Source organism: Patella vulgata, chromosome 1 (genome assembly GCF_932274485.2).
Source record: "Patella vulgata chromosome 1, xgPatVulg1.2, whole genome shotgun sequence".
In the NCBI taxonomy this organism is placed as follows: domain Eukaryota; kingdom Metazoa; phylum Mollusca; class Gastropoda; family Patellidae; genus Patella; species Patella vulgata.
Genome location: NC_065879.2, coordinates 78,370,675 through 78,382,615, shown reverse-complemented (window position 1 = coordinate 78,382,615; position 11,941 = coordinate 78,370,675). Strand labels below are relative to the sequence as shown.

Sequence of the window (11,941 nt, the reverse complement as noted above, 5' to 3'; positions counted from 1 at the left end):
GCCTTATCCTGTCCATGCACTGTCATATTCACGGTTATAGTGAACTGCCCAGTTAGTAGTACCGCTGGTGCGTGGGTCGTGGGGCGTCAGACTGTAAAAATAAAATGTTCTGGCAAAACAGGCGAAAGATTTCGAGATTCTGTTTCATTGACTCCTATTTCTGGCTCCCTTGTTCACAAGAATGTGCTCCCACTTGTTTAGCCGTCTTTGTTTAACAACACAAACTTATGTTGAAATAACACAAACTGGTGTGAAATGTTGAAATCGGAAAGGATATTTTATGTGCACAGTACACACAAATGTGTACAAATGACCTTGGTTTGTCATTCCATCCAAACAACTAGACTGCTGTCCTTGTCAGACCCTCCGTCATGCACCACTAACATGCGGAAATCACGCCAGAAAATCACTATGTACTTTCTCTGTCAACACCGGGAGCTCATTACAAATAGCTACTCTTCATAACAAAAATGCATGAAAGATAGGTCAACTACTCACTTGGATCATATTGCATCTCCAAATCCAGATTCCCTACATCAAGACAACGCCAATTTGCTTGACAATATTTTATTATTTTTTTGGCCCATTCATTTTCAATATCTACAGATGTCTGACAGCAATCAGGATATATATAATCTTTTAAAATCTATTGAAATCTGAAAAAAATTGAAAGGTAAAAATATTTCCATCATACTGCTAATGTGCTGTAAAAATACACAAATATATGTATTTTGTTTTCTTACAAGCAAAGACAATAATCTTATTTATCTCATAAATCCTTTGTTTCATTTTAATTTCCTATGAATTTTCTTGACTATCCAAATACTTACCAAATCTGGTGTATCAACATATCTGGGATAATCTGTAAGAATCTCTCTCAGAGACGGAGAGCCTTGCTTGATCCATTTCTGTCTGTTATTAAATGTCGCTGCCATGGCATCAGAGAGATCCTTGAAATTTCTGTCTGTTGAAACTGTATGGCTTGCTTTCACTTTTAAATGTGTTACTTTATCATCATTAATGTCATCTTCTTGATCTTCTGTAATAACTAAAAAATATTTTTTTTAGGACACTTGTTCTCACTGCATGGAATTGATCAATGTAAATATTTTTTTGAAGCTATGTTTGTTAATTTATGAATACCTATTATAGCAGACACACTTACAATGCCATTATATCGGCCAACTGTAGAGTAAAATTGATGTAGTGATAACTTAATCAAGCCAGTAGATGATATTTTAGTTAATAGGTAAAATTAACATACCAAGTGTTCTGGTTTTGTATTTTTTCTGGCTTTTATCATATCGTCTGTAAATTCTCTCATCCGGTTAGTAATGAAGCCTTTCCCTGTCCCAAGACAATAATATAATTCCTGAAAAAAGGACAACACTAATTGAAGATCTAATTGTTGGCAATTGTGAATACGGTATTGAAAACAGTTTTGTAATTATGCTGTTATTTATATTTACCACTTTTGGCCCTTTAAAATTTGAACAAGTAATAGCCAACTACATGAACAAGAAACATCATTGCATCCAGGCGAATGCGATGTCATAATATCTAAATACTCAAATAATATCAAATGATGTGATTGTCTAAAAAAAACAAGCATGCTAAGTTTCATGAAAATCATACTTGAATAATTGGCAGAGCCCTGGGCATTGCCCCATGAAGAGGAAGACGAACAAGATTACCAATTGTATAGAACCAGTCCCTTATTCGAAAACAAATATAGCAATGACTTCAAGTGCTAGGATATTGGTTCAATTTTTTAAAATTTTCTCAGTTTTATAGTCAGTGCCCTTAAACATGCATTATGCAAGAGCAAAATCTGCTTATTACAAGTCTTTCTTTAGGCCTGAGATGTTCTCTAAATTATCAGACATTTATTAAAGATGTATTATGGTAGATTTTTATAGAGAGTTGGCCATTCTTGCTATAACAGTTCAAAAGTAGATGATGAAAGAAGAATATATTGAAAATTTCAGTCAAATTACTTTATTCTGAACATAGTTATCATCGTTGTAATATTTGACTAGAAATGGTAGCGAAATGCGTCTTCACCTTGGCAGATCGTTTGATTGACAGGCGTTAACTCCACCTACATATCTCGATTATCAAGTAAATTTTCAATGTCATACGGAAACGCTCTACAGCGGCCTCGCTAAGTACACTCTATCATTTAGCCTCGATCTAACTGACGTATTTCATCAGGTTGCCCCATATTTGATTTAATCAATTAGTGAAATCCTATTTAAATCCGAGCTGTAGCCGAGCCATCCGTGGGTCTACAGAGTTGATTTTGGGCTTGTTGTTTAAATAAAGATCTAATTTATAATTTCTATAACATCTGAAGCCTAAATTAAGACTTGCAATAATCAGATTTAGCTCTTGCATAATGTACTTTTAACTTATCCAGACCATAATAAACTCTCGATGTCAAGGCTAGCCTTCGATGTTGGCTGGATTAGATTCCTATATGCCGCTAACAGCCGTTGATAATTAAATTTAAAAAAGTGGATAATCGAGACTATGCTGTTTATATTAATGATTTTAGTAATGATGACCGAGACTATGCAAAAATTTCACCCGCTTCTATCTCGGCTCATAGTGGTAGGGTGCCCCGTGGCCGAAACTTTTCCCTACTAAAAGTTGTACTCGACACGTTGAATGTGCACACTTCAGTGACGTAACTCTAATTGATTTCAGACGAGTCTCGGGCTCTCTTTGTGTCTATAAATAGCCACAGCACGTTCTCAACACTTGTAATAACTATTACAGACGTAAAAAATCTATTGTTGACGATTCTGAATAGATATATTTAGCTTTTTGGTTATTACTGCAGCTTTAGAAATTACGCTAGTTTTTTTTTTTAAATTGATTTATCATTAACTAGACCGTTAGGAGTGGCATCTTTTGGTTTAGTACAAATAATATCTCTGAATAACGTGGGTTGGGCAAGAAAATGATACTAGCAGTAGTTTCATTTTACTTTTACAAGTTTCTTAAAACAATTGTTGTGTCGCCCACCGGGCGTTATTTGTAAATTCAATTTCTTGTTTAGTTTTCTGTCATGTTTCGTAAAAAAAGTAGTCTTGATTATCCCGGCCTGTCAATCAGACGGAGAATGGTCGGTAGACTGGTTAAGTGAGGCTAATTTCAAAACAAGGGCACGTAACCTATTTTTTGCTCAAAAGTGTCTGGATGTCATGGACGACACTCCGAACCATTTTTCAGTGTATTATTTATAGATGGTTAAATGGTCATATCTTATTAAGTACAACATGACCGTTTATTTAGTGACTATAATTGTGCGAAACTGATTTAAAGCTTAGTATATATATATACGTATTGTGGTGTAATTGTCGAGATATTTATTTATGGTGGGGCAGCCTAATAGTGGATAGAGAGAGAGAAATGGGGTTTAACATCCACTCGACACAAACTAGGTCATTTCGGGACTATCATATGGTTAAATTTTATTTCAACAATTCGCTTGCGCATATGGGTCTTTAGCAGTGGGAGGAAACCGGAGGACCCGGAGAAAACCCACGAGGTTGGACAGGCGACCCTACTCCTTGTCACGTACCACCGGGGATTCGAAACCACGCCAGTCGACTCAATGACAGACTTTATGATACAGCGCGCGCACGCTAACCATTCAGCCATCCAACCCCCCCTAATAGTGGATCAATTTGACTGAAATTTTCAGCAAATTACCTTTATACTATCTAGTTTTTAAGTATTATAGCGAGAACTGCCATCTCTTTATCTTATCTCCCATAATGTATCTTTAAGGTTCACATAAATTTAATTACAAAATCAATAACAATCATCATATTATATGACATATACTTTATGTCAACTTGAATAAAACTGCTTTCCGACGAGATAACGATCGGCGAACAACTATAGGCAATACGATCTTTAAGGTTCACATAAATTTAATTACAAAATCAATATCAATCATCATATTATATGACATATACTTTATGTCAACTTGAATAAAACTGCTTTCCGACGAGATAACGATCGGCGAACAACTATAGGCAATACGATCTATGTTCTACCGGGACGCCCAGTGTTATAGCCAGTATTTTGTTGACATTCATTGTGAATGGCGCCCTAGATTTGGACCCCCCCCCCCATTCCAGATCAGCTACTAGAAAACTATCATCTATGGTGCTCGGCCCCTGACTGCGCCACTCGTATTAGGGACATGTGCATCAGTAGGTCGCATTTTTGCTAAACACCCCCCAAACAAAATCTTTATGTACGCCCCTAGATAATATTTAATTAAGTATATGGATTATAGCCGAGATAACAAGATAGTATTGGAAGTATATGGCTTATAACGGAGATAATATAATACTATTTAAAATCATTGAATTGATCAGGAATATGTGCAATTTAGAAACAAATAAAATAAAATGTCACTTAAAAGAGTCGTACATTGTTATCGCCGTGTTGATTTCACTTAATTCAGTCAGTCATGTTGATAAACGTAATAGTCCTGGGGCTAGGTGGGTTTTGTTCAACATGGAAGGTGCAGAAGCTTTATAATGCTAGTGACGTACGGCTAGGTTAGGAGACACCAGAAACCCAATTCTTAAGTTGCGCCAGTGTTTGGTGTGGTAGGGGGCGCAACCCACAGCACCCCCCATAAAAATCTTCTGGGGAAACTGAAAGGCATCGATGATAGCATGATTCCTCCATGCGACTCAGAAGTGTCACTGCAGATCAAAAGGGCATCTTTTGTCTCAAAGATGTGGGGAAGCGCTGGCAGATCTGAAATTAATCAACACCAATCTCCAAAAGATTGTTGGGAGTTGAGAGAAGGACATTATGAAATCAAATGGTTTAATGGTCCTGAACTCTCTGAATCACTGAGGACATTGAGGAATCCGCTCAGGATACATTGCTTCCTTTAATGAAGGCAATTACCGCTCCTCACAGATGAAGAGGAAAGTTAGGTTTGGGTTGATTGTGTCTTGATTTATGTCTGCAAGAACATGACATAGATCTGTGTTTTAAATGACTATTAGTATGAAGGCAGTGGGCGGTAATTAATAAAATAAAACCAAACAATCCAATTCCTAAAAAAATGGTATCGGCAAAATAGTGTAATCAGAAAATGGACTGTTCATCATGTACAAAATATATGATGAACAGTGGTAACAGGTGTCCGGAAGAGTAAGCTTACCCTGCTTGGCGCCAAACCCGCCATAACTGCATCCACACCATTAGACGAAATCTCGGTAAAATAGTGTAATCAGCAAATTGACTGTCCATATAATGCACACGATGAACAGTAGTAACAGATGTCGTAGACAGCGTCAATTAAATATATCTAGAATAATAGCCGAGAGATACATGTTATATTTACTAAACAAGTCAATATGACGGCGTTTTTCAACGTTTATCAGACAATTATCCCTGTAATTGGAGCTTAGATGAAAAATGCTTCGATCTACATAAAAAATCAGAATAAAAGGAACAAGCTCTAACGTAACTAATAAACTGAGACACATACACTCCGTAAGTTGGCGATAGTGGACTGTTACTAATAAATGGAAAGTTGACAATCGGGAAAGTCAAAGTCATCACGTTTATCATATATGTGTACACTGCGTTTATGGCAATTGTCTAAATCGAGACGCAGATCCAGGTAGGAAACGTAATTGTCACTGTCTAGTGTTTCGAGTTCATCAGAATATATGAATACTAAGTAATCACTAAATTTAGGATTATTCAGTGATAAAACATTACCGATATATCAATAAGTGAAATTAAAACGCCTGACCAATCGTTTATTTGTTTTTACGAGTGTCAGTTTATAATAATCTTGGTAAGAATACAGAAACAAATAAGTCAGCAAGCAAAGGTGCATAGTTGGTGCCCATGGGGATACCTACCACTTGCTGATGTATTGCCCCTCCAAATTCAACAAAGATATTATCAGTAAGCAAAATTGACAATATTTTTCATCAAAACAACGATTGCTTATTGTTATTTATAACATTTCTGCCACATCCAACTGCAATTAAGCAGAAAATCCTACCTGACACGGGTACAAATCCCCTCTTTTTAAATCAAAGCGATAGTAGATTGCTTTTTCAGAGTTGCACAGGAGTAATACGCCGTAATTATGAATGTCCGTATCAATTTAGATAAAAACAACGCTTGATTTACTTTATTGTCAATATTTGCTGATAAAATGAATGTTTTTCAATAGATTGGGCTGCCTATGTGTAATAAGTACTAATGGTATAAAATTAACTTATTTTTAAGATGGTACATGCATTAATAAAGAAATTGAGTTTGCCACTTGGAACTTAAGGCATCCAATCGTAGCTAAAAACAAGCACATCAGTATATCTCAACGTTTTTAGTTACGTTCTCGTAGCTAGTGAATCCTATGACCATTCCCTACTTTTTACACCCTTTTCCAACGTTGCACCTTTCATGTTGATTAAATTTCTAATTAGGGGTCATTCAGTGCAAACCAGCATTATTCTCTTAAGTACACTGACCACCAGAAAGTTCATTCTTACGTTGATGATAATGATGGGGTGTTCCCACTTAGCCGACAGGCTTTGATGTCAAATTTTGCCGCTAATCCAGAGTTAATCCTAGAACAATGGTGTTATAAACTATAGTCCATATCTTTTTTAAGACTAAAACTGTATTGATTTTAACAAATTTAACTTTTATTAAATAACATTAAATAGCTTACACATATAAAACTATATTGATTTTAACAAATTTAATATTTATTTAATAATATTGAATGATTTACACATATAAAAATGCATTACAATTTACACATTTAACTTTTATTAAATAGCATTATATAATTTATAAATAAATGCCTTACAACATAACAATCATTTTACAGCCCCACTAAATAGGAAATATTTGTTCCATACCGATTTACACTTAAAGAGCCATTTAATAACTGTGTTTTCAAATGTTCAATTCTTGTATCAAGTTGTCGATATTTCTTAACTCGAGGCCTTTTGGTACCACCAAATAATATCTGTGAAATGGTGATTTCGACATAGGATTGTTCTTGTTTTATTAAGTTAATGAACTTGTAAATATTAGGATGGCATGCTGTCATTTTATTCAACTTAGAATGCCAACCTTCTACGTGGTTGGTAGTACGGGGCCCTGTTGTATCAAAATGGTTCCACACATTACGGCCATTGTTATCAACCCACTGCTCCGTCATATAATCAGCGAACCGCCCTACTTGTGTAATGTTTAAATCTACAGCATCCAAAGCGAAGAACCAAAAATCCTCGATATCACACATTCTTATCAGTGGCAAAGCTGATGCGTGGCGTACAAATTGTCTTCTAAGAGGGTTGTCCCGGAATAATGTCTGGAGTCCACAACGTTGAACAGCTTTCCAAATGGCTTGGCGAAAATGAAACAGGCACCATTTAACATCAGAATTAAAAACAATCCTTGCGGCATTTTGTGCTGCGGTCTCAAAATTGGTAAATATTGTTTATGCTTTCAAATTTAAACCAATGTTACGGGTTCTATCTAATATTATCTGAAACATTTGTTCGTAGGTATCCTGTCACTTATTTGCTAGCAAAGCATACACGAGTGGATACATTTTTCCATCTATCATTTAATGAATTGTATATATCTGGTAAAAAAGCTGTGGGCACATACTAAATGTTCCGTCACAAACTAAATGTTCCGTCACAAAAATACGAATCGTAGATTTTCATCTGTTGCAAATATGCATATATTTCTGTCTGAAAAAAGCAGGAACCGGTCACCATTAGCTGTAGTTTGGTATGATTCTGTAAGTTCTATGTCCTGGCGTTCTTTAGGTAATGTTGGTAACAATTTTGATTGTGAGCGGTGTAAGGCGGAATGGATGGAATAAAAAGTTGGCACAGACTGTATAACTTCCTCAGTTCGTAGACCTGAAACAATATAAACAAATAGGCATATAGAACTTACTCAATAGAAATAATATCAAAACATTTTATTTTCAGTTTGGAAATAAGGTTCAAGATTAAATGGCACAATTTACTTTCTAGTTATTTGTTCTTGATAAATACTGGCATTGGTCTGTGGTCAGTTTTTACCAAATCCATCATGGATGACAAAAACGTATCAACTTTAATCTTTACATTATCTGGTTGATGATTGTGTTCGGATCCAACAGTGGTAAGAACATCATTCTTGGTGTTTACAGTAGCTGGACAAGTTTTTGTTGAACATTTCCAATGGACGGCATTTGGTCTGCTTGACTTTATACTGAACTTGTAACCATTGTGTATTAAATATCGGCCACCTCGATTATTGGAGATAAAGCTAATATTAACCTGAACGTTTGCCATTTTAAAATAAATATAATTTCGACACAGATCGACCATCTATTTATATTAATATAGTGAATTGAATTCATGTTTGAAATCATAACGCCGGCATGAACTGTGTTCAAAATGTCATTAATTAGTTGGTTAATAAATTTTATTAAGAGGGATTAAGAGCTCATTAACGCTGAACACTAGTGAACAGTTCTTGAGTGACTACTTTTAAACAGACTATAGTTTTAAGATCAATCAAAGGATTAACAGTCTGCCGGCTAAGTGGGAACACAAGGATAATGATTTCTGATATCATCCCATACAACTTAGGCTTGGTTTCACACTAACACCTTTCATGTATCAACAAAACACATACTTATGGAAAACAGCTACTAGTGTATTTAAGGCGACGTTTCGTAGAGTATTCTCTCAACGTTATCAAGCTAATACAGTAAAACAGGTATGAGGCAAATATATATAGACAAAATACAACAACATGATCAAAGGCCTACACCAACACTTATTAAGATATACAATAGCAGATAGGGAGTTAATATTAAGGCAATAGAGTGTTTACAACAGATAAATGTAACATGATGAAGGGTAGATTAAATATAACTGTTATTTCATTCACATGTCTATTAACACTTGTAATTTTATGATCGGATAATTAGATATGCAATAGAGATATCGATTTAATGTAAAAACAAAAACAACTTTTAACAATGAATGTAGCACGATAGTAAATACAATAACTAGTCAAAAGATAACACACAGCACACTTGTACAGTTTATATACTTTCGATGACCTCTACTACAGGCCCTACTGTTCTCCTCCGACTGGATTAATGAAAATGGGCAGACGCCATACCGAGTGCTATGAGGGAAATTTTGCCCGGGCAGAGGCACTATGGGCTACTCTTATTTCGAATTCCCATTGTCAAGGGATCTTTTACGTGCATGCCATTGTATACACGGGACCTCTGTTTTTCGTACGGCCTACTCTTGTATCGAATTCCAACTGCCAGGAAGTACTAAATTTCCCCGACGTCCGACCTGGGCGGAAATGAAAAATCCCGGGCGTCAGTTAATCAATCCGCTCTGGCCACGCTCAAAATGTCCTCCGCGAATTTGAGTAAACCGCCGACCACCGCGATTATTTTAAACCGCGGAAATTAACATGACAGATCCACCGCGAAATTTTAAAAAGTCGGACTTTCCACGCATGTACAGTCAACACATCCATAGCTGGTTTGAATAGGTTTATTTATCGTGCGATTGCACAGCAGTGATATCGTAGTCGAATATCAGCTAATATGGCATGCAAAAAAAAAAGATTGTTAATTTAACACGGCTAGACACGCAGATTTTACTGGCTTATATTGAAAATATTATGACCAGGCATAATGACCAGTCAGTTTTACATAGTATTTAATGTGTCATGGTTTGTTATCAATCAGGGTAGAAGCTAATTAGTTAAGTACTTAATCCATGCTTTTTTTTTGACGTGTTTACATTTTGCATTTATCTCATTACATTTTACATTTCTCTCATTATATTTTACATTTGCTCTCTGCCACATCCCATTTGTCCTTCACACATTCTACATAGCATGTTTCGCATAACATCAACTTTCATATGCAAATGTAGGATATCACGTGACTTATTAACATATACGGAAACCTGGCACACTATAAGCCAGAACAAGGATATTCACGACACTATAACAGGAATTCAGCCTAGCACACAATAAAAATTTACTTACCTTGACACTTTGGATGGTACTTTACCATGATTACCGGGGGGTGGGGGCTGTGCAATGTCCAAATACGAAATTCCAGGCATCATGTTACACATTAGTGAAAAGCAGGTTCATTTCTGTTTGTAAATAGTTTTCTGGTACAATCGTATTTTCATAATTTAAATCCAATAAATATCACACTATTAAAGGGGTATTCAAGTAAAAATACTGGTCTAAATACGAAATTCCAGATACCATGTTACGCATCACTGATTGCTCTTTTCAAATATGCAAATAACTTTCTGGCACATTCATATTTGCCTAACTTTACAAAATAAGACTAAAGTTGAAGTGAAGGAAGGGTGAGGGGGACTAAACTAAACTAAAGATACGGGGCTTAATGAAAAATTATCTATGTCCATACTAAAAAATGTATAGTCATTCCTCTCTTTAAATATATTATTTATTTGTTGGGCACAATGCTTATAGATGTATATTGTTTTTTTTAAATGGATCAAAGTTAATTAGACTGTACTTAACTCTGTTTGTAGAGAGACCGGAAAGAGTGGGGTGTTTAAAATATCAAAATACGGGTATTAATACGAGATTTCAGTTATTGTGTTATAAATTACTGGAAGGTATGTTTATAGTTTGCCGGGTTTCCGTATATGTTAATGAGTCACGTGATATCCTACATTTGCATATGGAAGTTGATGCTGTGCGAAAGTTGCTATGTAGAAAGCGTGAAGGACAAATGGGATGTGGCAGAGCGCAAATGTAAAATGTAATGAGAGAAATGTAAAAAAGTAGACATTTTCCCACAAAACATTTGTCATTTAACACTTAACGTTTGACGTTTTACATTTAACTCTTGCCTTAGAGGTATTTTGACTTGATCATTATCGGTATTAGGACTTTGTACATTTTTATACGCCCACATTTTCATGTGGACGTATTATGCCGTCGCCCCTGTCCGTCCGTCCGTCCACAATTGTTTGTGGACTCTCTACAGGTCACAATTCTTATCCGATTTCGACGAAACTTGAAATATAGGTTTATCCCCAAAAGATCTCGGCTGCTTTCGATATTGGCATGTATCGGATCGAAACTTCATGGATTATGGCCCCTGTTTGTACGAAAAATCACGTTTTTAGCTTGTGGACCCTATAGAGGTCACAATTTTTATCCGATTTTGTTGAAACTCGAAATGTAAGTTTATAACCCAAAGATCTCAGTTCCTTTCGATATTTGCGCATATCGGACAGTAACTTCCCGAATTATGGCCCCTGATTGTACGAAAAATCACGTTTTTAGCTTGTGGACCCTATAGAAGTCATAATTTTTATCCGATTTAAAAAAAAAACGTTCTATTATATCACCGTTACACCCTAAGGATGATGAGTTCGAATTTCGTGAAAATCAGCCCAAAATTGACTGACAAAATGGCCACCGTTCGTTCCCAAATATCGTAAGAATATGGTATATCAAGGTTGTGGACCCTATAGGGGTCACAATTTTTATCCGATTTTGTTACAACTTGAAATGTAAGTTTATAACACAAAGATCTCAGTTCCTTTCGATATATGCGCATATCGAATTGTAATTTCCTGAATTATGGCCTTTGATTGTAGGAAAAATCACTTTCTTGTTAGCTTGTTCTCTATCCATCTCTCGAAAATGTGGGCGTATCCTGCCTGGCAGCCGCTGGTTACATATAATCAATGGAAACGACATTTTCTAATATTGGCAGCGATACCCTTCCATAGATTTTGACATTATATGCAGTGGTTCTGTCATTACATTTAGTGGTTCTGTCATTATAGGCGGTGATTTTGTCATAACCTGCGGTGATGTTGACCTT

The 11,941-nt window shown here is 35.8% G+C and overlaps 1 long non-coding RNA gene across 1 annotated transcript; it reads right to left on the bottom strand.

Moving 5' to 3' along the window:
• Positions 1-416: 416 nt before the first annotated feature.
• Positions 417-1,348, bottom strand: LOC126811262 (uncharacterized). Its single transcript, XR_007675484.1, has 3 exons — positions 1,265-1,348; positions 831-1,048; positions 417-656 (listed from the first exon to the last, which is right to left on the bottom strand). It is a non-coding gene; the product is annotated as an uncharacterized LOC126811262 (long non-coding RNA).
• Between the last annotated feature and the right edge of the window lie 10,593 nt (positions 1,349-11,941).